General features: G+C 44.7%; 1 long non-coding RNA gene across 1 annotated transcript; it reads left to right on the plus strand.

Annotated features, from left to right (window-relative positions):
- Nucleotides 1–24,512, plus strand: LOC138687778 (uncharacterized). The gene is made up of 3 exons (XR_011326897.1): nucleotides 1–240; nucleotides 19,196–19,303; nucleotides 24,315–24,512. It is a non-coding gene; the product is annotated as an uncharacterized lncRNA (long non-coding RNA).

Raw genomic sequence — 24,512 nt, forward strand, 5'->3', positions numbered from 1 at the left:
AACAAATTAGCTTGACTGATGAACCCTGAACTCTTGTCAGTATTAATGCCTGCTAAGTTAAGCAGGCCCAGGCTTTATTATGAGGACTTATCCTCAGAGGCCAATGCAACATAACCTATTTTTTCTTACAGATACTGCGTAGGAGGGGTCTGGGTCTTGTCCAAAGATCCCAACAGGCTTTTACAGATGGATTTTTTTTTTCTGAACCTGAACAAGCCATTGTACTGACAACGACTGGAGGTGAGTGGCTTTGGTGGTGCCGTGGGTTGGGGTATCCTCTGCTGAGCGTTTTGCAGTAAGGATGATCTTTGTTCTGTGTTTGCACCGTGGTGAGGAGTGTGGGGTGGCTCAGCCCAGGACTGGTCTTTCTAGGCACTGCTGCAATAGTGGTAATCCAGGCAAGCCCTGGACAGTCTTGATTACTCACCTGACAGCATGGTGTCTTAACAGTTCACATGCCTTTTCCACATTTACACACTTGTTTCCTCCCACTGCATACCCTCAGCCCGTCCCAAATTCAGACTTGAAAAACCGGTGTGCTGTCAGTCCTCTGTCAAAGGGTGCTTCTGGGAGAGCATGGTATTACTAAGGTTTACCAGCCCACTCTTCATCTCAGCAGCCAGGTGCTCCTTGGTCATTTCGTGGAGGTTTTCTCAGAGGGAGGTAAAAAAAAAAAAATCTTCCAGAGTCTGCTGTGGTGGTGGAGTCAGCCTGCTGCAAGAGCCCCAGTGCAAAGTAGGATTTATGGACTGTAGTTGACAGCTGGGTTGTCACAGAAGCGCGGGGCCAGGTGTGCTGTGGGGATGGCATGCCTCCCTGGGTTTGAAAGGTGGGAAGACCCTCTTCTGTTCGTCCGGCCTTTCTTGTGAAGGCAGCCTCCTTTTTAGCACCAGCCTGTATCACAGCGAGATACAGCAATGAAGGGAAGGCGGCACGGGGAGTCAGTGTGGTGCCACCAACCAGAGATGATGGGAGAACCTGGGGCAATGGGTGCCAGCTGCTGGGGTTGGCGGGCTAGGAGACCCAAGGGGACACCGCTGGGCAGTGAAAGCCTGGAACTGAGCTTTGGTTTAATGCATTTTAACGTGCTGAAGAATCATTTCACAGTTGAAGTCTTGAAGCAATTTGGGAAGTGGGGTGTGGGAGCAAATCACACACTCCTCTGACTCTCTGTTGATTTCCTCTCTTACCCATTTATTAATGGACATTTCTTTAAGCTACAGAGAAAAGCAGTTGCTAAAAAGGAAAAACACACCTTAAATATTTGCTGATACGTATTTGAAAACCATCTGGAGTGAGTGGAGTAATTGGTGCCAGATGTGAACTCTCCTGGGATGTCAGCAAAGGGATGGGAAATGTCGGTGCTCTGGTTTACGGCTTGTCTGTGGGCTCCCAGTGCTTCCGAGGTACAAGAACAAAGATCAACCTTTTCTTTGAGCTCCAGCATCTGCTGGAAGGGGCCTTAGAGATACAGTTCCCATGAGGAAGAGAATATTTGTCCTGTCACAATGTCAAATTCTCTTCCCCTCCTATTCCCAATTTGGCGCGGTGCTTGCATATCTCCTTCCCCAGGGTACTTGCTTGGTTTCACTTGCCTAAAGGGCAAATTGGGAGACAAGAAATCAAGATTTGTATTCTTGCCTCTGCCAGAATATTCTTGTGACCTTGGGCAAACAGATTTCTGTGCAAGACTGAAATAATCTTTTATATAATGCAGAAAGTCATTCCCTATTTCAGAGCAGTATAGGGAAGTTTGTTTGGTTCACATCTATGAGATTCAGACCTGAGCTGAATTTGCTTAGACTGGTTAGGGGAATCTGAGATTGAGACTTGAGTTCAATCTGTTCAGTTCATTTTCTGAGATTCTTCTGGGGAGGCTGTTCAAACTGAATAGTCTTCCCAGGAGATAGGCTAAAATGTAAAATATCTATGTTTATTCTGGAGGAGTAACACCAATAATATATATATTTTAATTCTCCAGAAATGCATAGACTTCAGTGGAAAAGCTATTTTTGTTACAGAAAAGGCTCAAAAAGAAAATATCCCTGGAAAGAGCTGTGCTGTGTTCGTTGAATATTGCTGCGTGTCTTTGCTTCTCATCTGCTAGCTGGAAAGGAGCGCCAAACAAAAGCCTTTTTGTCATGAAAATCACCCACCAACCTCTGCCAACTGTCAGTCAGAGAAACAATAAGTTTGAGAGCCAGATGTGCCACCCACCAAAAATGTGTATGTGAGCTTGGGTTAAAGGATGTAGAAAGAAATTTGCTCTCATAATAGTCCAGCACAACAGTGCAAAAGCAGTTCTGCCAGCACCGCTCCTCTCTCCCATCAAGGGAGTTGATGGGACCATCTGGCTTTCTCTGGGTTCAAGTTTTCATGGGCACAGTTCCCATCAACACCACAAAACGGAAATAATTTGTTCCCAGACCTGATTGCAACACAAGTTGTAATTGAGTCCTTGACTGTTACAGTCTAGATTGGGCCATAGGCTAATTTAGGATGAACCAAGAATATAGATGGGAACAAATATGACAGAGGAATGTCATAGGTTGAAACTAAATTTGGCCACAGCTCATAAATGGAAAATTAAAATTGCAAATCCCCAGGCAAGCACAAAGGGTTTTATGAGGCAGTTCTTGTTCACATGATGCAGTCTCAAGGTTTAATGCCACCAGGAGTAATGACTTTTCACCACTTCCTTTCTCCTTCCTGATGTCAGCTGGTACGTTTGGGGACTGAGGAGTCCCCAGTGACGCTGCACCCTACACATGTGTCAGCACACCAGCTTCAAATGTCGGAGCTGAAACGACGGCAAGTGCGCTGGATTGAGTTGAAGGTGCAGTTGAAAGGGACCATCCAAGAAAGCAGCTGGTTGCTTTCGGTGTGTCCTGGAATCATAGTAATAGTATAATTTGATACTGATGCTGCAGTTATTTGGGATAGACTTCAGGCTATTCAAATCAGTCGTCTGCTCAGCAAGCCCAAAATTACAGTACGACATGCTTAGTTTGCCTGAATGGACAAGGAAAGGGAATAACCACCTTTAGACGCAGTGACAGTCAGTTACAGCACCAGAGCAGGTGTAACAGAGTAGAGCATCAATAGGGGCATCTCCAGTGGCTTTTTAGCATTTACTGGAACAGTGATGATTTTGAAGCAGGAAAAATATTTCACTATAGAAGTAATTCCCTTTTACCCCTAAGTAAATATGTATGCCATAAATAATGTTATAGGTATTATGTAATGCTGGGGGGGGGGGGTGTTGTCTCTGATGGCTGGCATACATCGAGCTCAGGATTCCTGCTATCCAGTAGTTTCCAAATGCTTTGTTTGGCACATCAAATCACAGGCCTCCCTGCAAGGTGCTCAACTGACCCAGCCTCGTGTCCTGTTGTAGGTAGCAGGGGGATGAGGTACTAGTGTAACTGCGCTGCTTACGTGTGTGGGTTGCTTCTGTTTTGTTTTTAACGAGGACAGTTGTAAAGCTTCCTGCAACTATGCTGCTGTTCTAGTAATAGGAATTTTTTATATAACACAATGCTTATTCCCTTCCCTCTCTGCAAACTGTGCCTCTCTACTGGGTGCAGGTGGGACTCCACCAGCCGTACTGGGGGGCCAGTTAACACAAAGTATTATCTCCCTGTGTAGGGATGCCCTGGGTACTTATTAGGATTCTCAGCCGTCACAGTGTTCAGTTGTACTTTTACCATATATAGCCAAGAAAGACTTGCTGATAAAATCCCTTTCTCAAGGATTGCACTTAGAAGCCATGTATGTGGGCTGCAGCTTTAACTGCATCATCTTTGTTTTTTGTTCCATTACCCATAGATATCAGATACATTCAAATCCTCTCCTACTTTCCAAAAAACATTGATCAAAACAGTTCTGTGAGGCTAAGCTGGCCATTGCCCAAAAATATTATATAAGAGCTGTACAGCTACTGACAAAAACAGCAGAGCATCTCCATCAAGCCCATAGCAAGCTACAGACTTATATTTCCTCTCTCTCTCCCTCTGCAACTCCTCTCTGCCTCAAAAGAAATTTCTCAATTTTTCCCAATGATGGAGCAATAATATACTACTCCTTACGAAGCCAAAAAACTGCTCGTGTTCCACTATAGCACAAAAGGCTGCAAACCAGGCTTTCAAAAGATAATAATGCTTTAGTGCAGCTACATACACAAAAAAAATGTTTGAGGGAAGCAAGATACCAAAATTAGAAATTCAATGCCGGAAACCAGCATGCATTTCCTGTCACTGTGATGTTATTATATAGAAAAGGCTGCTGCCGGCCAACTCTTCTGTATCTCTCTCTGCTAAATAGAAAGAATCTACACAAATATCAGCCCTTCTCTGCATCAGCTCAGTGATCTTCTTGGTAACTTTCAAATAACTGACCCTAACAGACTTGCTCTGACATACCCTACTTGTAAATAAGTGCCTCCTAAATAAAATTCTACCTGATTTATGGTGTGACACCACATCCCTCTTTCATTTGCCATGTTGCTACCTCAAGTGATAATTTGGGGAGGTTGGTAACTAAATGGGTTGCCAGGAGAGATTTCCTGGCTCTCTTGGTATTGCGGACCAGATTGACTCAATATTCATGGCAAAATGAGGGGCACAGCACTTCTACTTCTCCTCCAATTACATGAACTTGGATCACTCTCAGAAGCAACCCCATTTGTGTTCCCATTATCCTGGTTTATAATACAGAAATGATCCACTACTGTTCAGACTTGAAACATGCTTTTAGAGAGAATTTCATCTTGCTTATCCTTGTGCTGATTTCAATAACTTCTGGTTTTTTGATGTTTTTTTTTTAAAGTACATCCCTCAGAAATACATCCTTGTTTTCGTTTAGAAATTCCGAGACGAAGAGTCCAGCCCTACCATGGTTAATGTAGGCACAGGTGATGCAGGAGTGACACAGAAAGATCTGCATGTCAGCTGTTGCCTTCTTTGTGCCTATTGAAGCAGCTGTATCAAAGTTCATGTAACACTGAGGGGGGGGGGGGGTTGTTGTCAGCATTTAGGTCTGAAAAACTGGAAATACTGGGTCCTGGCAGTGGTTTCCTCACCAAGTTCTGGCCTGGAGGTAGACCTGGACTGAAGCTTTGAACCTTTTGCTTTTCGAGTGTTTGGGAAAGCACAGATTCCAAATTGCACTAAAATCCTTTCAAATGAAAATAAAAACCATTTACAAATCAAAACCCCAAATTCTTAAATGTGTGATGGGTTATAACCCAAGTAAGTGATATCACGCCATTGCTTTCTGCCAGTCCAGTGAGTCTTCTGGACAGAGCGAGTCGGACAACGGGTGAAAGTTGAACTGTTACCTTGTCTCTCTGGAGAGAGGTTTGGCAAAAGCTGTCTTGTCCACATGCTGCAGTGAGGAAATTGTGGCCCTAGGGACAAGCAAAGCTGGCCATTTCAAGTCATTCTCCCATGACTTGGCAGTTGGAAGCTGCATTTCCACACTGCCAGGAACCGCCTGCGCCCTTTGCACTGACTGGCATCTGTGCTAGAGGCTTGGGGGGAGATGTCTGAATGGCTCCTGCCTAAGCTAAGTCTCTGCTGGGAGAGACCATCCTGTCAGGGTTGAGCTATTTGCCAAAAGGACACCCCGTCTTCAACTGGTGCTCATGCTGCTGGGCCAGGAACCCCATAGGTAGAGGGCATCAGGCTCAAGCATCTGAATTGAGTGCTTACAGTATTTCTTTATGTTTCAAAAGGCAGGAGAAAGTAGCTGTTGTGTTTCCCTTGCAGTTTTCCCTTCTAAAGAGGATGAACTGCTTATCTGGGAAGCGAATGCATGTCTCATTTCGACATGCAGCTTCAGACTACAGTCTTCTGCAGTTTTTGGTGACCAGTGAACCAAGGCTGATACATCTTTTCAGAAGTACAGAACGCTCATGAGGTTATTTGATTTCACTCAAGCGAGTGGAATATGGGTACCACTACCACGTTCTCTAAAATTAGGCATTCACAAATCTGTAATCTTAGAAACTCATTACTGGGATGTTCAGTGCTTCACATCAGCCCAGCTTTACAGAACTGCCCACCCTGACATCCGCCAAAGTGTTTGCTATGAAGGAAAAATCTGCTGTCATGAAACTTCTTCCATTAAAATTTAGTGGCCTTTACCCACATGAGGCCAAAAGGAATTGTGCAGTGTACTGATTTGCTTATTTTTTATGTATATTTTTATAGATATATAATTAATGAGCAAATTGTATTGGCTCAGTTAATTTTTTAGAAGTAAACCATTCTACCTTGGATTTTTTTTTTATTTATTTGTATCACATCAATGCTGGGGATCCTCAGTACACAAAAAGCAGATTGGTTTGCAATCGATGAAGCAAATATCTATTTTTATTGTTCTGTGTGACAGATGCAGAATGAACTTTCAGTAAAAAAGGTCAGCATTCAGACATGTCACCTTACAGGTGGTACTATTATGTTGCTACTGCAGTTCAGTTTCTGGTTTCCTCTAGGTCATCTTCTAATGTTTCACATGAAAGTTCACCTCTGAGGTAAGTGTACTCAGTGGGGACTCTGAGCATGTACTCTACCTAGCTATTATGAATTAAATGATTTTTCTAGAGTGCTAGGAGTGTGGATTTATGCTTTAGGTTTGCACTGTGGTCAAAAGAAGCAGTCCTGTCCTCCCCTGAAGATCTGGCTACATCTTCCTGCCACCTCCCTTCTTGGTGCTGGCACTTGGGATAGGGAGAAGGATTTGTTTCTGCCTGGCTGAACACTTTTCCTTTTCAGGGTTTTGTCTTTCAACTGGATCAGCAGGCCAGTCTGGCACTGCACCTAACCCTGTGATGACCGGTACCCACACAAGAGAGCTGATGGCGATGTATGGCAGGGAGGAAAGAGACTCAGATAGGCTTAAACTGATCATGAAAACAAATCCTTTAATGAAAGCTGCTAGTCTGTGTTAGCACTGGTTCTCCTCCCATGCATGTCACAGCCATCCTACCTCTGAGTGCTGGCTGGGTTTCCTGCTTGGAGTTATTTGTAAAGTCTTCGCTCTCACTAAGGTCCAGCTTTGATTATGGATCCACATTATGGAGCTGAACAGACACTCTAGTTTTCATCTAATTAGATCTATCTGGGGATTTACACTGCACCCTCACCCTAAGGTTTCACTTCTTCCTTCTCATTCAAAGGAACTAGAAAACCTGAAACGAAAGTTAGTTGAAGCCATGATAGCTCCCTTGTTACCTTTTTTGTTTTGGTAGCAAAAGCATATGAAACTCAGTCTCTGGGTAGCGCTGATATTATTGGCCAACTTAGTTCAAGAGGCCTTTAGCAAACTTACCAAGCCAAGGCATACATCGGGACCAGAGCTCGCAGTGCGACCTTTGGTGTTGGGTTTGGTGGCGAGAAGTTTGTGCTTTAGGACAACTTCTGTGCTGGGTTTCGTGCTTCAGGTGCTGCTGTGTCTTTCTAAGGCAAGTTGGCTAGATGGCGCTGGAACATCCTTGTGTCCTATCGGGAATGGGACTGGGTTAGGATAGAGTGAAAGGATTGGTTTTGGGTGAACTAAGGAAAAAAAAAACAAACCAAAAAAAACCAGCCAACGGTGCTTTTCAGTGCAGACATGACTGCATAAGTCTCCCGTGCAGAGCTGGAGCGGGAATCTCTGCCGTTTGCTGTATCCTCCAAGCACTTAGACTTGGGACAAGGTGCCTGTGGGGTTCATGATCACTCAGGGTGTCTCTTGAGCTGGGGTAGAGGTGCGTTAGCATGTCTGTACAGGATGTCCCTTACAGAGTCACCTGGTGTGGAATGGCTCTGCTTCCCTTCTGTGTGAGAAGTTTCAATGACAATGAGCTGTATGTCTTCAGTGAGACTGCTGTTTTCTTTGAAGAACCAGGAGGCATGATTTAGGGGAATTAGTAGACTTACCTCACTCCTGACATCCAGGGTGCCTCATAAGCAAAGTCCAAGCTCTGGGATTTTCGCAGACTGATAGCTGAGATGGGAAATATTTCTTCTGATGTTGCTTTTATGGGAAAAGCACTTTTAAGGTTTTCTCACCAACTGGAGCTGTACAAAGCTGTAATAACTATGTAGAGAAGACTCTTCACCTCTGTTCTGAGGGTGTTAAATGATTATTTTAAAATATGTACATGTTTTGTGTGACCTTTGATTGTCTGATGAAAGTCCCAATGCCATCTGGCAATTGAGCTCCAGGACAGGTTATCTACGCTGGTCTCAGCCACTCAGTAAGACCCCGTGTAGTTTCTGAGTGCTCCAGCTGGTCTCCTCCATCAGACAGCACCATGTAAGGCAAGGTGCTCCGTTCGGGATCCTATAAAACCACGCAAAATGTGAGAGGGCCTCAAAGAAGGGTCCTTGCAAGGTGTCTCAGTTTCTTTGCTTGTCACCAGTCATCCCTTCTGGATGCTCTTTTGTGACATGATGCTTGTCCCCAGATGCAGATATGTTGGTTGCATGGCACTGCACAATGAAGGGAATTTGTTTCCTCCCTGAGAGCTGGGTGATGTCTGTAGCCTGCTGTGAGGCTTTCTGATGATTCATTTCTCTCCTGAAGGGTTTCCACTGGTAAATTCACAACATTTTGTTCAAAGTGACTATGACCAGCATTATTTTGTAGGCCTCTTTCACTCGCTAGGTACTGACCCACTCTGTTTTCCAGCATCTGTGAGCAGACAGCAGAGCTGCTCCAAACTCCCTCCACCAGAAGCTCTTCTTATACCTATCCGACATCTCCAAGTTCCTGTGGGCAGACATAGCTCTGAGCACAGATTAAATCAACATCTGAAGAACTCTGAGTCTTGGGCAGTTGCTTCTCTCTGTTAGAAAGTTGACCGAGGGAGGAACTGAAGGCAGTCAATGAGCAGAACTGACTCTGGTCTGTATCCAGGCCATGACAGCTCTGCTTTGTTTCAAAAGCCCTCTGCTACAAACAAGTAGTGGAGAGTCTCTAGGGCAAACGGCAGCATTTCTTTCCTTGCTATTAATAGTTGCTTGAGGATTTGGTGCAACATGCTTGGGACTTGAAGGCCTGCAGCAATTAAGTGTTATATCCTAATGCTGGACTCCTAAGAGCGCTTTCTGGCACCTGCCTCTCTTAGGAGCTGTGTGTCTTCAAAGGCTAAGTAAGTTGGACAGGAGAATAGCTACTTGGGCATGACTAGAAATAGCATGAAAAGCTTAGCAAAGGAAATGGCATTCCTTGTGGGGATATCTATGAGGCAGCATTGCGAAGGAAGTGGTTGAAACCCCTGAAACTTGTGTCACTGCAGGCTGAGTTGAGCAAAGCGCTGAGACAGGGAATGGTCACGGACTGCTCACAGATGACCTTCAGGATTACAGTGCCCAAGTCCAGTGGCTGGATCTTCCTTTTCAGAAGAAAACTGGGTTGAAAATCCTGCAGCTGAGCAGTGCCATGAAATCCCCACCTTTTCAGTGGCCTAGCAAGATTGACAAGCAGGGACATTCTTCAGAGTTTGGGTACAGCTTAAGTCTATCACTAGGTGACTCCTCTGGACCCATCAGCAGGAATTTCTGCTGCATCTGCCTCAGTTCAACCCACTCCCAGGCAGAAGGGTTAGGGTCAGTTGTTAACCTCTGCTGGCCCACACTCCTCCAGAAGGCTGAGAGGCACAGGCTGCTTTGCATACGAAATTCTCAGTCTCTGAGGGAAAGGCACTGCCCAGACCAACCATTGCAGCTCTCCCACCCCCAGTTATCCCACAGCTTCATTCCCACGTTATAGCAGCAAAGAGGAAACGGTGAGCTAGACCAAAGGCATTGCTGTTACTTAGTCATTTCGGCCACCAACCTCCTCCTTCCAGACTTCTGTGGAAAGGTGGATTTTTCTATAAGTCTCAGCTTTTTGGTTCCAGCCTGGCAGAAAGAGAAGTACACAGGCTGTGGGACCTGTCTTTTGAGTGGCTGTGCTCTTTCTTTTGTCTGCGGGTCGGAGATTGCTTCTAAAATCAGTGTATGCAATGAACTAGACAAGTTGGGTTTTTTCCTTAGGGAAGGGAAGTTTACCAGAATAATTATACTTTATGTTACACCAGTACTGCCACCCTATATGAATGTTCTTATTTTGAAATAAGTGTGTCCAAACAGAGCTGTACTGGTGTTCTTAGCAGTATAATTATGCTAGTAAATTCTGAGCGGAGACCAGCCTTTAGACACCAATGTTATTTTGTAGGGTGAAAAGCATTGTTACAGACAACCATTATCTTCTGATTGCTAGCAATCTTATGTTGACTTATGCTGTTACTTATTTTCACAATCTCTTTTTTTCAGACTCTTTCAGAGTCATCTTTAATTATTTCAGGACCAAGATCCTTTTTCACTGCCTCTGTCTCTGCCTCTGCCTGAAATGCACAGCTTTCTTTTACAGGCTGAATTTGATGACAATCACAAGTGCAATTTGAAAACCTGGCAGTTCTGAAAAGCAAGTGCAGAATTTCATTACACACAAGCCCCTTCAGTCAGGGCTTGTACAACATGTGGCTCCCCCCAGAAGCCCAGCAGCAGTGCACTTAACAATTTAGGCTCAGCATTATTGTCAATATCTTTTGCAGATGGCAACAGCTTGTGCCACGTGAGAGGGAAGGGAAATTTCCTAGCAGACTGCCCTTATGTACAAGCTTAATAGAGACACCTTTAGAAGGACTCTGTCATTAATTAGAATCACAGTTCCCCCCAGGACATTGATGCAGGCTGTGCTTGCAATGTGTGCAAAACCACGACTCTCGGAAATATGTTTGGCAGAGCAAATAAGAGACACGCGGCATCCTGAAATCCTCCACCTGAGGAAAAATCGATGTTGCTTTCCTTGAAGTGGTTACAAACATCAGCACCCAGCAGCCAGGAAGGCTTACGAAAGGGAAGAGCAATAATTTAACAGATCATTATCTGTATTCCATTATGGACATAAGGCCTGTTTAGCTGTGCAGCATACGCATGAATTAGTACCTAGCAGCCCCAGTCAAGGGTACGTCTGCACAGTCACGTTCCTTTGCCAAGGCTTAAGCGATACTGAGATGGTCCTTGCTAATGCATCTAAATGGCTTCAGGAACCCAGCAGCCCCCAGCTCTCTGGCGAGGCTGAGCTACCATATGACTGTCTGCATCTGACCACGTAGACGCTTCCTGTGATATGGGACGGGTTGTGCTGGCATCTGTGTGCATGCACAGGCTGTGATGACTGCAGCCAGAAAAGACGAGCAAAGGATCTTTTTTTTTTGAGAGGCAAAGGCTTGCGCATTGTCTCGCAGTTGTCTCATTTCCCATCCATCCCCCTCCGTGAATGCGGAGCCCTGGGCTGGGGGCCTGGGCTGCACATCCAGCTGGTTCCCCGTATCATGCCCATGCAAGCATATCATCCTTGGCATGTTTTTAGTGAGAGGAGAGGCAGTTCATAGCAAATCTATAGGGTCAGTTGTCTGCTGTTAAAAATCTTGTGAAACAGAGATCTAAAAAAAGTTTCAGTTACCCAAAGCTTGTCTGCTTTTTTTCCAGCTACATTCACTGGCCCCAAGGAAAGTTCGTTACTTCTCTCCAAAATCTGGCTTCGCAAAGGGCAGAGGAAGAGCTCCACTCCTCCAAACAGCATCCACCAAGAAAGGAGCTTTTTAAGGGAGCCAGTAGGAAACACTGAGCAGAATTATTTAAATCTTACTCCACTGTGGCCCCCGTGGCCTGGGAGGGGGCTGCCAGGCTTCATAAAGCTTGAAGGTCAGTGCTGGTGCCTCTTCTTTCAAGAGCCTAGCAAGAAGCATTTCTTTCCAGCAGAAGCTGGGAGGAGAAGTGACTCCAGTAAGAAGGTGTTGGACACTGGGCTCTTCTCAAGAGGGAAGATGCCTTTCTAGAGCCCTGCCTCATCTGCCCGAGGGTTGTCCTGACCAGCAGACTAGTCTGCTTTGTGGAAGAAGGGGATGTGCAAGATGTCCTCTTGATCCAGCTTGTTGCTAGTGTGTCATGCCACATAAACTAATTCACTGCTCAGCCAGAGATGTGCTTCTGCAGCTTGGTGGCTCAGAGGCTTGCATGAGGGACAGAGGTGGTGGTTTCAGTGACTGCTTCAGGCCCTTAGATAGGGCTGGGAGCAGTAGTGGGGCTGGAAAAAAAAAAATCTTATTTTAGCCCAAGTCCATATTGCGAATCCTGGGTTTCTTGTATTTGGCCCTCTTGTGTCTCTGCTAAAGTAGAGATGGGCTCAAAATGAAAGGCAAGAGTCATCGTGAGGGGAGCCCACCACCTCAGCAATAGAAATGGCAATAAACAGTGGTTATTTCTTCCCTGTTACAGGTTTTGCAGGATGTCCTAATTACCTTGACATTATTAGTGCGGAAGTTGTGCTCTATCCACCCACTAAGTACAGGAAACGTGCCCAGTGTGTAATTCTATCCTTCACCTCGCATGCCTCTGATGGGCTGGAGTCTGAAAGGAAACTGAATAGCCTGGAAAGGTTAACCAGAGATAGAGAGAAATTAACCCTTTCATTTTCACTTACTGCCCATTATGTTTGGAAAGTAGACTTGGTGGGTGGAGCGCAGGGTGATGCCATAGAGAGGTTGTTTAATTCCAGGTTTAGAGAAGTCTCAGAGTATTAGATCTGACAGTTTCAAGCAATCACAAGGGATACTGTTGTGCAGCCTATATCTTTCAGATAGACTCAATAAGCATGTAGAAATTTATTATGGTTTATTTATTACTGGTTATTTATTATCATGTCACTCAGACTGAAATCAAGGTTGGAGGCTTATCATGTCAAACTACCAAACTGGGAACAGAGACATTGCACAGGGCAAAGTTTGCAATCTAATTCATGACATTAAAGAGGAAGAACTACAGAAGAGGGACCTATGGTCATACAGCTTCAGGCTTGTCTTTATTTCCTAATTATGCAAATTTGCAACAAATATTAACAGTCAAATGAGGTCTTGCCATTGTGGACTGATTGTTTCCTCTCCGTGCCCTGCTTGGAGTGGGTGTCCAGCAGAGCAGCAGCTCATGGAGCAGGGATGCTCTTCTGGGTATACTGAAAGAATAGGTACATACCCAACAGGGGTTCAGTGTGTGAGATGCTCAGAGGCATCTGCACAGTGAAAGGATGGTGGAGTCTGGGTAGCTGGTAAAAGAGCAGACACAGATGGAGAAAGGAATATGGAGGGGCACAGTGCAAGAACAGATTAATTGTATAGGTGCAGATGTGATGTTTGAGTTTTGGAAAGGGAAACAACAGGAAGATATTTGTTAAGGCAAGGGAGGCCACAGACACCTCAACAAGTAAGGAAACTGTAAGTTAAACACAAAGGCTGAGTTGGCTCATGTGCATTTCAAACGCTGCTCTAATTTGTATCTACAGGACAACAAGGATTAAATGGAGATAATCCCTTTACAATGGTTTAATCGGTACAGGTGAGTCAGTTAGCATCGGGATTGTATAAGTGTAGAAATAATTGTTTAAGTAAGTCATAGCAAAGGGATGGGAAGAAATACTGGAGAGTGGAGCAAGATATACTCATAGAAATGTTTATTCGTTATTGGCATTGCCCATTTGGCAACAGGTAAAGACCGAGTCAGAATAACATTGCACTCTTTTATTTGGACACCAAATACATGCACATAAAAGTCGCTGCACAAGAAGAAAAGAATTGGCCACATTTATGTTAATAGACAGTGAAAAAGAGCTTTGCTTTTCACTGTTCATCCACCCTATATTATCTGTGAAGGAATAGACAGGTCTATAAATTTGGCGCATATAGCTATGAAGTGTCTTTTAAAAAGGCATTGCAGTGCTCTGAAGCTTTCCATCTCTGAGGGGTCTGCAGGGGCAGGGATGTTTTTCATGTTTCATTCTGAGGACTGCCATAGGAGGGACCTGCTACGCAGGAGGCTTGGCTTTTGCTCTCATTTGTTCTGTGTTTCCCATTCAGACATAAAAATCATTCTGCTTGAAATTACTTATCTGGTCTTTGTGATTCAGGACAAAGCCACAAAAAAATCACAAAAAATCTCCTCCCCTCCCTATTCAGTACTGTGTAGTTGAAAATTATAGTCAGCACTGAAAGCAGATTTTTACTTGCATTTAAACACTTCTCTGAAATATTTGCTGTAACGAAATAGGAAGTGAGGGAGGGGGAAAATGTAAATGCCCCAAAGCAATATGAATCCTGAGAATGTCAGGTCTGAAAATGTTATAATTGAGTTATTTGTGGCTTAGAGCTTTTCTCAGGAGCAATTTTACAAAACTAGACATTAGGTTTACATGAAATGCTCACTTTGAAACCACGACTTGGATGGCTTGTGGTGTTATGCTTTGTGGGTGGCTTCTTTGTTTATTTGTTTCTTAAGCAAAAAAATAGAAATTTCTCTTCATCCCACTTGAAAAGACTCATGTTGGAAAATTCGGAACTTGATAGAAAATATGTAACATTTCTGAGCTGCTTGAATTCCCTGTTATGTTTTCCATACCTCTGCTGATAATGCAAGTTAGGATGCTTAGAAAAGGGGAAGAAGAAGGGGCAAAGTTGGTTGTATCCCTCTTCTCCAACTTACAAAAATCTCATCCTTTGGTATTGTTTCAAGAAACCTGCAGACTAAGCACCTCCAGATGATTCAGCTGACAAATTTTTTTCTGTTTCCAAACTTGTTACTAAGGAAAGAAAAAAATGCAATTTTCTGGTTGCAAACTTTTTTTAAGGACAACTGACTCTTACTCATTTCGTAACATTTTTATTTGCATTTGGGATCAATTGCTTCTGTCATCAGGTGGCCGGCAGAACTGGAATAACAGGCTCCTTCCTGCCAGTTCCTTTTACTAATTTGACAGAAAGAGCTGCTGCGACTATGTCCTAGAGAAGCAGAGGTCACATTTGTTTTCCTGCTCCTCCCTTCCAGCAAAATGGGAATCATGGGAACGAGTGCCGAGGAAGTGGTGTGAGGAGGTGACATGGCAGCTTTTTGATGGCATCGTATGAGTGCCCTGGGATCACCCTCTAATTGACGCCTCTGGGCTGGAGGAGGATGATGTGATGCAGGAACAGGAGCATGAAGGAGGAATGCAGGAGGTTTTGAAGGCTGATAATGCTTCCATGAAGCCTGGAGAGCAGGCATAGTAGGTTTCAACCAGAGACCTGGGAAATAATATTTTAAAGCCAAGTAAACAAACAACCATCCCAGGAAGAATAATTAGCAAAGCTGAACAAGAGCAAGGTGCACTGAGGCCCAACTCACACTACATTTTGACAGAGACTGGCTTAAATTTCTCGTCTTCAATGTGTGGTTTGTTCTCTGCTCTTGGCCCTCTTTCTTGTGGGGCCTGTTTGAGATGCCAGATCTGAACATGATCTAATTAGGACATTTTAGCACAGATAAAATGAAATTCCCCACTTCCGTCCCATGAGCATTGCTGTGTCATTTACAGCATTGAAGTAAATTGTTATTTTGTTTGAGCTTCCTCTGTATTTCCCTGGAACCCAGCAAGGGGAGGGAGCTTCTTTATGCGGGGGGGGTGGAATTAACTTTCCAGTAAAGCCAGAGAGTGTCAAATCAGTCCAAACTGTTATTAGTCACCTCAGGACCAGATCAGCCAGTGGCCGTTTTGGGAATCCACGAGGGATTTTTTTCCGACTCGCCCTCCCCTATGGTGGTTAAGTCACAGCTTGCTCGTGGCCTGCCGATGGCTGTGCACAGCCCGGGCTCAGCACTGGCTCCTCAAAGCCCGACTCATAAACAAGAACTGCAAGATTTCACTAATTCCTTACCAAAACTAGATCCTCCCATCCCTCTTCATAGCTGCCAAGTGCTTGAAAAGGTTGGAAAAAAACAAACCAAGCCTTGACATACGTGTTGGTTTATTTACTAGCAATTTACTTCCCAGGAAGAAGCAGTTACAGGTATGCAGAGAGGCCGTGCTGCTTCTGGTTGGGGGCAGGGGTGGGGGAGGATTCCTCACTGCTGGATTTTCTCTCTCTCACTGCAAAGTGCTCCCTCATGTCATGGCCTCACCCTGTGGACCTCCGACGGACCAGATCCTGCAAATGGTGGAGAATCCTGTTAAATTGGCACTTGGGTAAAAGCCTGGCCCTGGCCATCAAGCAGGGTGGGGGGCAGAGGGTGGTACGTGATGGTGAGAAGGCTGTTTTCTCTCTCTCTGCTGGAGGCTGGACCACAGAGCATCAGGTTCGTCTGCCTTGCCGCCCAGCAGCTGATGGGTGCACAGGGCTGCACTGTTTCAGCCTGGTTTGGGTTAAACGGAGCAGTGTAGAAACAAAAGCCATTGCCTCCCATCAAACTGCCATCCGTCTCCTGACACTCCGTGTGATGAACACCCCATACCTCCTGCAGCCAGGCTGTCACCTTGACCAGCCTGTCCACTTATGTCCTTCACCTGCATGTGGACAACTGATAGTGGAACTAACTACATACTCCTAATTTTCTCATATTATCAATTCCTGCCTCCTCCCCCATCAGCTTTTCCTTTGTCATCATCGCTTTCCCCACTCACTGTCCACCCTTGTCCCAGCCCTCTATTTATCAATATTCTGCTATTATTAGGTGGCCCAGAAATGCATGCATGTTACAGCGTGGGTACCATGAGAGCTGCAGGGTGCATTTTTCTGTATTATTGACGTCCTTCCCCTCTCTGCTGTGAAAACATACCAAACCAATCCCTTCCCTTTCTCTGGCGCTTTCAATCCGTCATGTTGGCAGGGCAGAAAGATCTTCTTTCACCCTGCTTTTGGCCAGTGCCTTTTTTCTGCCATTAGGAGAGATGGTGTTGGCTTAACAGGGAGGGTGGTGGAAGTGGATTCTCACACCTGGTTTACAGTGTCTGGGATGGATGGACTCAGAGCAGGCTGAACTGGCTTCCAAGTACACTGTCCCCAAAGCAGGCAACTAGAAATAATTGTATTTGTGCTCGCATGGCATGTTACACTGGCTGCCCTAAAGATGGTGTAACCCCGTAGGGCTCAGGAGCATGAGGAGAATTGAGAAGCCTTGATTAAATTGTCACAGAGGTAAAGATATTTTCAGTAGTAGTAGTAGTATTTCTTTTTTCATAAAAGACACATAATAACGTAACCAGCTTCCTTACTAGCAGTATTAAGGACAGCTGAGATGGGAATAATTATTTTTAAGTACAACATATGGTCACTTTTATGTCTGAGGATGGTTCCATTGCCACTTCTGTTTCACCCACTCTACTGAATTTTGCTCTTGACTTCTCACACAGTTTCGGCTAGCAGTGCTGGGGCTGTTGTTTAGGCAGGTTAATTGTTAAAATCTCCCCTGCCAGCCTTATCTAGCTCAGAGGGTTACTCTCATGCATGAGCTTGGCCACTGGAAGCAGGGCTGGAGGCTGAGGCTTTGCTGCCTGCGCAGGCATCACCAACCTGGTTGTTTTGAATTTTTTTGTTATATGCTTTTCTGACCCTATTCTGTTCCAAACTACACCTATGGGGAAAGTATTTGCACTTGGGGCTTTCCTCAGTTAAGGGTGTTTCACAGAGGTCGTCATACGTCTTCTTCAATTGAAAAGCAAAAAATTGCTTTTCAATTGAAAAGACCATGGATGTAGCTCCAGGAAGAGGCTTGACAGAGCTTCAAACATTTTACAATATGTTTCTCAGCAAGATGTAAATCTTTCTTCCTTGTTGCTGTTAGACTCCTGCCATAACCACATGGGCACACAGGCACTTAGATCCAGTCTAAATCTGTTCTCCCCCATGCCAGCACTAGTCCTGGTGTAGCCCTGTGGCTGTGGGCACGCAGGGTACCACTGCAGGGAAGGCTGAAGGAGGGAGCCAGGGACAGGGCAGGCGCTGCCTATCTTGCTTCAGCTTGGATATCTGCAGTTTCAAGTGGCTGTTCCTTCAATAAAGTTGTTGCTCTTGCCATGGTGCAAGGCATTTTAGCAGCTACCCATCATCAGAGAGAAAATCTTTTTCCCCCACAATCCTGGTCCTTGCCACCTTCTCTTGCCATTGACAACAGCTCTGGTGCTCCTTGAATGCTTTGGATGAGCTGGTTAAATTTGCTATGCTAAAAAATACCTGCTCATCACTTTTGTATTTTTCTATAATTTTTATTTTACATTTTTCTGAGCCGGGTGTCTTGCAGGGCTAGCAAGCTAGTTTACCTGGAGAATATGCTGGGCACTGAGGCTGCAGGAGGTGGCAGAGAGGAGCAGGACCCTTTCTGTTTGGGCTTGCCCCACACTGTGGGACCCCACATGATGCTTGTCCCCATGCCTCTCCCCAGCTGGGTGGATGGCAGGCTCTGTGCTCCTGTGGCTGTGAGGCTGTGGGTCCCTGCATGAGCCAAGTGACGGCTGACTTGGGTAGGTGGCCCACCAGGGTTTAGTTACGCTTTGCAGATCCTCTCTCTGACAGCAAGGAGCAAGTGCATAGTGTGTACTGGTATCTGCTCCACCAAGTCTGGGGTCTGTGGCCCCTGGAGAGCTCATGGGCAGATAAGGGCCAGTGCTCTGCTCCCCATAAACCTGTTGACATTGCCTTTGGTCATGGTGAATAAGCATTGGCTGTGACACTGACACCCTTCCTGTAGACCTCTAAGACTCACAGTGACCCAAATTAAAGTCACTTTTCTCAGATGCATGTGTCACTCATCTCATCTTCCCTCTTATGTCCATCCCCACAGCCCTCTGGGCACATGAGGCTTCTACAGTCCTCTGGCCTCTCTCTCTTGTCCTGGTGTGGGCCCAGGACGGGGAGGCACGCATGCAGTGCAGCTCTGTGGGACTCTGCCTTCATGCAGGATCCTCCAAATCATGCGTGACAGGAATGGAAAACTGTCACTTGATCACTAGCTGGAGGAACATGTCTAACTGAGCCAGCTGACTGTGCAGCTGGAAGAGGTTAAAAATCAACCCTGCAATAATATATGTGGGTAATTGACTTTCTGTTGTTTTTGTAAGTAGTGCCGCTGTCATTCAAAGCAACCTGAAGCAGGGCAGGGCAGGGGGAGAGGGAGGAATGGGGTGGGGATGGGCAGCAACTGGAAATATTTGTGGTTTATGATATAAAACAAAGAAGAAAGCCTTTGATTTTTGTAAAGGGGGAAATGCTTTGCTAACGTTCCTCTGTATAGCTCTGTTGAGAGGGATTTATATATGTTTTCCTCCATCATACCAAAGATACACTTATCTGCCTCATTTGCAGTGCCAAGAATGTCAAGCCTTCTCTTCATCATTCATGCACTGATCTTCCTCAAAGGACATAGACATGAAGAGAAGACTCTTTTGAACATCTTTGCCATGCAGGGACCAGGTGAATTCTCCTTATTTCAAAGACGCTTAGCTAGCAAAACCATCAGAGATTTAACACAAACATCAGTTCACCCACCAGGCTTCATTTTCACTGCACAGTTAACCTGGCCTAATTTCAAGTAGAGACCTGCCCATATTTCTGTGACCTTGCTGATGCTGTGCTAATCTGTGTGTATCTGGCCATGGAGCCAGACTTTTCTGGTGCTCAGAGGCTGTAGGATTCTTTCACAGCCACTTGGCTGCCACAGGGGAGCTAAAGGAGGTGCACTGGGGAACCACCAGAATTCAAGTGACTTTAATTTTCCTGTCTGCTGTCACAGTACAAAACAGGTAAGGATCAGTCCCAGATTCTGCCCTCTATAGCCAACCAGGTAAGCTGGTCTGGACTGGGAGCACATGCTGGTCCGGTCAGAGGTTCCTCCTCTGTGTATGACAAGAGCCACTGATTTTGAGTCAGAACATGAGTTTGCTGTGCAGTGGAGAAATATCCCCAGAGCGGCTTCTCGGGATGTCATCATAAGTCTGTAGTTGTGGAAAAACAGGGTGATGAGACCTGAATTTCTAGTGTTAAAATTGGAGAGGAAAGATATTGCAGGGTTTTTTTTTAATTCATCAAAAAGAAGTCACCTTTGAAGGTCACCTTTTAAGAATTCCTTGGCTGTTCCTGGCCAGACGGTATGTGAGAAGCAATACCGTTTTCTGTGAAAACAGCTCTGTAGAAAGGGAGCACTTTGTTTTCACATCAAGGGAGAAAAAAAAAAAAAAAGAAATACAAGTCCCTGTGCTGAAAGGTCTGATTATGCTGGACCAAGCACAGAATCTATTACAGAGGTATTAATTGCCTGCACTGTTTATGTAGTCACACATTACACCTGCTATTTCCCGCAGGAGTCTAACACCAGCAGTGTTTTCCATCCCAAACTGGGTATGATGCTGAAATACCACACAGAAAAGGAATTTGCGAGGAACAGGCCTGAGCTGTGTTAAACCAATGACTTAACATGACTTAAAAAGAAAAAAGCCACCCAGGAAAACCAGATGATGAAATTTGCTACCATTCAATTAAAAAGTCATCCTTTCCTGTTGTTCAGTGAGCCCTGGGCTTTCCAAGTTCACCAGTCTTTCCTGGGATGACTGACTCATGAACCTGATAGGAAAATGCACCTGTTTTTAGCCAGAGGTTAAAGCAGCTCTCCAGTTACCACAGTAAACAAAGGATTTATTTCTGTCCTTAGCAGTTACCCTGCAAAGTCCAGGAACACAGGAAGGGTGGCAGGAGCAATTAGGTTTGAGCCAAGTTTGCTGAAGTCACTAGAAGGTCTGTGAAGTTCATGCTAAGGTGCTCGTAGATGCCAGTGGGATTTGGCCCATGCCTTTTGCTAGAGCGAAAATGGTAAGGAAGTTTGGTTGCAGTGATTGTGCTGACTGTTGAGGACTCCAAGGAGCTGGAAGGTGTCTGCCATGGTGTGGGACACATATTCTCTCCTCTGGCCTGGAGATGTCCATCTGTACTCTTGGCAAAAGAGCAGTTGTCAGTCACAGAGTTGTGATGGGTATATATGTATTTGAGACTATGAAACTGATCAGAGACTGCAGTACTGGCAACCATGAAAGTGGCTAAAATATTTGGAAATGAGAGTGTTGGATATATTGGTATCATGGAAGCTGAGAGGTTCAGTTAGCCAGGAGTCACTTATTAATCCCAGCATGAGAAATGAGATGTGTTCGATCTCCACTGCAAAGTGCTGAAAAATGCAAACACAACATCAGCTTATTTCAGGTCAGCACTCAAGATGGTATAAAGACAAGATGGATTTTAGCCTTTATTTAACTGGATTTAATTACATGCATGAGCTTTAAAGTGCATAAGGCCTAATGGATGGTGAACTAAGATCTGATGGAAAAGGCAACAACAACGTAAACCTTAAGCTTGTTTGTTAGACAATATGGCATGACTGGACCATGTGATGTTTCAGGGAGAGATGTTAGGAATAAAGCACCCAGTGCATCCAAAGCATTTGCCAAGATTTCCAGCTTCACTCAGAAGAATCTGAGCACTGACCTCGCCTGCCTTCCGTACCAGTGTGGCTCAGGAGCTTGGCTGGGACAGATAGGAGACAGTGTTTCAAACCAGGCTTCCCTGAGAAGTCTCTAGGGCCCTCAAATAGAGCATGCTGACACTTGGAGAAGAACAGGAACACTTGTATTTTTGGTTTGGAAGATCCATGTGGCTAGGAAATTCCAAATAACAAAATTTAAGGAAAAGAGGCAATCATCAAAGGCTCGTTATCTTCATTTAATTTTATTTTAATTAGTGTTAGCATGCCAGATACTGTGACAGCCATCTATTTGTATTTCTGGCTGTGCTTGGTTTCAGAGAACCCTATTCTTGGGTCTGGATAAAGTACAAAGTCTCTCTTTCTCCTTCAGATAGCACAACGTGGTTCCAAATAAAGAGGAGAGCTACCATTAAAAAAATAGAAATTATCATAAAAAAACTGCTCATGGAACTAAGACCTGCCGAGACATGGCTAAATGTAATTGCTTGTGGCAGATGTTCATGAGAAAACTGAAAGTTTTTAAATTGCTTAATTATTGGATAAGCAGTAATGCTCAGAAATGAAAAGGATACAACTTTAGTGTGCCACTACTTTAAATGACTGCAGCACGGTTCTGTCCATCGCAGGAAGCCTGTGCCATGTTGATTCACAGCCTGATCTAGCTTAGATGAAAAAGATTGTTGTAACAAATCACCAGCTGGAATGTTTTGAATTTCCAGTGCCTGTGCAGTGCTTGGCATCCACACAGAGCAGAGCCACCCCAGGTGCTTCCACTTTGAAGATGATCAGCTCCAGACCCTCACTTTCATCTTGGTCACATATCCAATTGAAAGGACCTTGATGTAACTGTGTCTGTTTCACATTTAAAAGAGAACTGCTTAAAGCTGTTTAAATAATTTGTGCGTGCATCTAAGAAACTCAAATCTTTGGCCATATCAATTAATTCTTGAAGCAACCTCATGAGGTGGATATTATCCTAATTTATGTAGGAGTTCAATGAGGCATGGAGAGTGAATGTTTTGCTTTGTGTCAGTTCTGTATCAGGTAAAGGATACCAGCCCTTACCACCCTCCATGAATCACCTCAGTGGGCTGACTGATGTCCACCTGCTTTGTCTCTGAACCATACAGCTCAGAAATGTCATATTTGCATCCTCAACACATTGCCCCTCCTTCCCTGCTGACTGCTACCCAGACACAGCATGGTGAGGAAACCTGATGGGCTGTGCTGGCTCTGCTCAGTGGGGTGAGATTTGTTGGCTCCTGCGTGCAGCAGTGGACCCAGATATGTTTATGGCATAGTCCTGGGGTTCCTCCAACACATGCCCATTTTCTGGCAAGGAGGAGACCCAGGAACATATTTACATTAATGTCCAAGGTCTCAGCCCCTCTCACAGCTCCTTCATAATGTCTTTTTGGTTTTGCATGCTGGGCTGAGCTTCCAGCTGGTGGTTTTCCCTCCGCATCCCCCAGTCTTGGAAGTCCCTCATCAAACTCCTTCCTGGGAAAGTTGGTCTTTTGTAACAACAAGGCAGGGAATCTCTGGCTCTGGAGCCTGTTTTTGCTAGCTGGCATCGCAGGCTGTGTGCAGTATCACCCATACCCTTGGTGACTCGCTTGGGTCTGCCTTCACTGCCTGAGCCTGCTCACCATGGGATCAGGCAATGACCAGCACTGATGCAAGGAACAGGACAGGAGACCCTGACCAAGGGGAAGGGAAAGGTCCCAGTGGCCTCAGCCTGGTCCTGTTGAAAGCATCATGAAACTGCCCCCTAAGACTGATCATTCTTAAAGAGTAATCCAGTGCAGGAGTTCCACCAGTAACACCAACACAATGAATTTGTTTTGATTTTCTACTATGGCCTGTCTCTCTCAAGTGCTCCTTTTACATATGGATCATCCAAGGACCCCACGAATTCTGCCAGCCTCCTGCTTTTGCTGTGCTTGAAAAAGTCTTATTCAGTTTTATGCCTTTAGCAAGTTGCTTTTCACTTTCTTGTACTTTATTGTAGTTTCACATCCACTTTGTCAGACTTTGTGTTCTTTCCCGTCTTCCTTAACTCCCTGGTTTTTGAAAAAATTATTTTTACATCTCAGAAGTGTTACATGGTTTAATCACATTGGCTTACTTTTCCTTTGAATATTTTTTTTTTGATGCTGAAGCCTGCTGTAGAGTGTCTTTAAACAATCTTATATCAGCTACAAGTGCTTTGCTGTTTTTAGCTGCTAATTTCAATGAATTTCCTCACTTTTATGTGGTTCCCCTTTTTAAAGGTAAATATTTAATTTGGTACATTCAGGCTATGTAGATCTTCTGAGAATTTGAGTCACTTATCTTTCCTTCCCTGGAATGAACTGTTCTGACATTTATACTGTTTAAACCTGGTATAATACTATTTTACTAATTAGTTCTTTCTAGAAAGTTTCCCAGATATGTGTGTTGCCAATATCCTTATTTAAAGGCAGGCATTCTAGTTCATCTTCCTTTATTTTCAGATGGCTGCCATTTGTACAGAAATGGTTTTAAATGTGGTCATAGGCTAGCTACCTATTTTTGTGTGTTTTGTGTGTGTGTGTGCATGCACCTTACTTAATTTGGGCTTCATTTATAGAGACTGGTCTTCTCTGTTTTACACTTATTTCCATTGCCTTCTGTCCTATCCTTTTTCTTAACAGAGAGATTTGAGAGCTTCAGCCAAACTGCATGTTCTTCCATACCTCTCCCTTAACCCCAGTCTTTAATTTAAAACTCTCCTGCAAGTCTAACTCCATTAAGTCCCAGCTCCTTTCTGTCTTGCTTAGATCTCATTTTTTCTACATAGGCTCCACTTTTCTAAATAGCTTTCCCCTTTTTTAATAGACACAGCAATGTCTGTAACAACAGCCTTGTAAGCTTCAAACATTTATTTTGCATACATAGAACTATTTAATATCACTTATCGTTCATCTCCAGGGTTTGAAGTGCTCTCCCTTGCCTGCCCACTTGTGCTCTTCCTTTTGCCACAGTTAATAGCACAATCAGTCATGCTGGAAAGTTACACCCAACCAATATTAGGAAATGCTCCCTGCTGCCTCGTAAATCCCTGGTGCCACCAGCAACAGCGGAGGAGGTGGAGGAGGAGGAGGTGGAGGAGGAGGAGGTGGAGGAGGA

Source organism: Haliaeetus albicilla, chromosome 11 (genome assembly GCF_947461875.1).
Source record: "Haliaeetus albicilla chromosome 11, bHalAlb1.1, whole genome shotgun sequence".
Taxonomy (NCBI): Eukaryota; Metazoa; Chordata; class Aves; order Accipitriformes; family Accipitridae; genus Haliaeetus; species Haliaeetus albicilla.